Source organism: Cicer arietinum, chromosome 6 (genome assembly GCF_000331145.2).
Source record: "Cicer arietinum cultivar CDC Frontier isolate Library 1 chromosome 6, Cicar.CDCFrontier_v2.0, whole genome shotgun sequence".
NCBI lineage: Eukaryota > Viridiplantae > Streptophyta > Magnoliopsida > Fabales > Fabaceae > Cicer > Cicer arietinum.
The window spans coordinates 29,942,012-29,945,087 of record NC_021165.2 but is presented as its reverse complement, the minus strand read 5'-3'; the positions used below and the strand labels follow the sequence as shown (position 1 = coordinate 29,945,087).

Genomic DNA, 3,076 nt, shown 5'->3' with positions numbered 1-3,076 from the left:
AATGATAAAATGTTTAAACATATATTCTAATTTTCATTTAATGAAATACAAGATGATTTGATAAATGATCTATCAATGTGTTCCCAATGCTTAATATGTTCTGCATAAGTTATTTCTCATGTCTTTGCACACTCACTACAAAAGTCTCTCCATTTTTGTGAGGTAGGTGGCAAAGGACAATCAAACTTCAATTTGATCTGAACAAAAAAATATTAAACATTAATTTATTTGAACAACAAAATACTAAACATTAATTTATTAAACAATATTACCAATCATAAATTTTACCTGTACCCAATGATTTTCATTGACGAATCCAATTACTAGTAAAGAGATAAGAGAAGACTCTTTCGGTCGTACTTTGTTTAACGAAAACAATGTCATATTCATATTACGAGACAACTACACCAATATGACATTATATCGTGTTGCTATCACGTAACCCAAGTCTGGTATAGTCATCCACTTATCTTTTCCTTGAGCACCCAATCATGAAATTTTTAATGAGTTTCGCACTGATTCAACATTGTCATTGAAAACATTGGAATAAAGTTCTTGATGTAGATTGATCTCTTTATCCAATTGTGTTCGAACTACATGACAAGATTCTTAAGTCCAACCTAACAATGTTGTAACTGCGCGAAATCCAAAATTTCCATCAGACACAACATCTATTATGTCCTCAATATACTGATGTATAAAAGTAGGGAAATGTATCTTATATGGGTGCCTAGTAGAACGTTGAGATGGTGCTGATTGATTTGTAGAATGTTGAGATGGTTGTCTTGCAAAATATTGTGTTTATTGATTTGCATAATGTTGAGATGGTCGCTTTGAAGATTCTTGAGAGGCATCAACATACTCCCAATATGAAGGATCACGAGGAGTATTAAATTATTTTTTCTTTTTACTAGCTCCCTTGGTTTTCACCTATCAAGTGGTGCAAGTATTGATGTTGTATGTGGAAATACAAGTTCACGTACCTTTGCCATAAATATCATTTGACCAACAATATATTGCTTCTTCATGTACGCTTTCATTGCTTCCACCTCTTCAGAAAAGTTATATTCTGATAAAGATTCTTCATCCTTGAATTCATGCTCAATGCTTAATTTTCTCCAAAAAAACATAAATGTTATCCATTACTTCATCTTGTTTATCCTTTTTCACAAGATGAAGGATATAAAAGGATAGACAAGATGAAGTAATTGATAGCATTCTGTTGTATAGATGTTGCATTTCTGTGTGTAGTACCTAAATTTTATCCGACCAATGAAAAATAATTCTAAAAATTAGGTAAAAATATGTTTTATAAACATTTTGCACTTATTATTATTAAGTCTAAAAATTGTCATTTTATAAATCTGATACAATTTTTAATATATCTATGAGTTTCTATTACGTTACTTTTAATACCAAACAAATTATAATAAAATAAAATACTTAAATAAAAATGTTTCCAGCTAGCAGGCGTACGTTTTTCCTCCTACATCTACATGCCTTTTCTTTTATCATTCCCCATTTTTTAACTTTCGTCCAATTCTCATATCTTTATGTTTTCATGCTGCAAGCTTCCTTGCAGCAGCACCCCTCCCCCTTATTTATTTTTACTTTTTTTGTTTTTTTTAATCCAATAAAGATATTATTTTCACCATTTGAAGACTTAATCAAAAAGGTTAACCACTTATTTCTTTAATTGTTTGAGGTTGCTTAATTTTTACTCAAAAACAATAAAAAATCCAGAACTTAAATTTATTTCTCAGATTCATCATTTAAGGCTATAAATTGAGGACGAAAATTACTAAAAAAAAAAAGGAGCAAAAAATAGAAAATAGAAAAGAATAGGAGAAAGAGATTATTCTAAACGAAATTTAGAAATCCAATAAGTTTTATTTTTTTCAATACATCTACAAAAATCATCCACCATAAAAGCAAAAATCCAGAAAAGTAAAACATAAAAATCAAACTCATTTTTGTATCTCACCAGAAAACTATTTCAATCAGAATTTTCAACAAAAATCAAAGAAACCATAGAAAAAGAAGAGTGAGGAATATTACTCTTGTCGGTATAGACCACCGTTTCTGTTTCCATATCTCATACCGCCACCGCCGCCATCTCCGGTTGACTACACGGGCCTTCGTTAACAGACCACCGCACTCCTCTGCAAGCCACTCCAGCGCAGGTCGCCCCTGTACACAAAATCTTCTGTCATCATTCTTCCTCTCCCACATTTATACTCTTTTTATGGAACGTTTTTTTTACTGAACTTTTTTTTTCCTGCTGGAAATCGCCGCGGCACCACACTATGTCTCCATTCTTACTTTAGGTTTAGGTTAATATATATATAGTTAGTGATTTAGGCTTATCGTTAGTTTTTAGCTTTTAATATTATATATGTATATATGTTTACGTTTCCATTCCATTATATGTAAACATTACTATTTTATTATTATGATTTCTTTCATTAAAGAAAATATTTTACAAGACATCTTATTAATCTTAAATATTTATAATACGTGAGTTGTGACAATTTGATGATCTTAAACTTTAAATTAATAATCTTTTAATAAAATTGGATTGATCAAGATATGACATCTTGTTAGTCGTAGTTTAAAACACATGAGTTGTGACAACTCTGTTATCTTAAACATTTTCGGTTAATTTCAAACAAACAACCAAACATACTCATTAGAATAAATTTCTCCGACCCAATGTCTTTTTCCTTTATTAAATTAAACATCTTCTAACTAAATCTAAATGTCTGCGATAAAATGTATTTTTTTAAAAGCAATCAACACATCTACACATCTGTATTTTTTACCCAAAAACTACATAGCTTTGATTTCTCTATCGTGTCAGGAGATACGTAGGAGCAAGATTGCACTCTTGCCAAGCATAATAACAAAAACCTTTTTTCTTTTTTCTCTCTATATTTTAAATGTATTTTTATTATTAGATTATTTTCATAAAAAGATTATATTCGCATTTCAAAAAGGAGAAATAAATATATTTAAGTTAATATTAATCTTGCATAATTAATTATACGTAACCGTGTTTTAAAGGATGTTAATACCT

The 3,076-nt window shown here is 29.6% G+C and overlaps 1 long non-coding RNA gene across 1 annotated transcript; it reads right to left on the bottom strand.

Annotated features, from left to right (window-relative positions):
- Positions 1-2,357, bottom strand: LOC140920872 (uncharacterized). The gene is made up of 3 exons (XR_012163450.1): positions 2,059-2,357; positions 289-1,254; positions 1-197 (listed from the first exon to the last, which is right to left on the bottom strand). It is a non-coding gene; the product is annotated as an uncharacterized lncRNA (long non-coding RNA).
- Between the last annotated feature and the right edge of the window lie 719 nt (positions 2,358-3,076).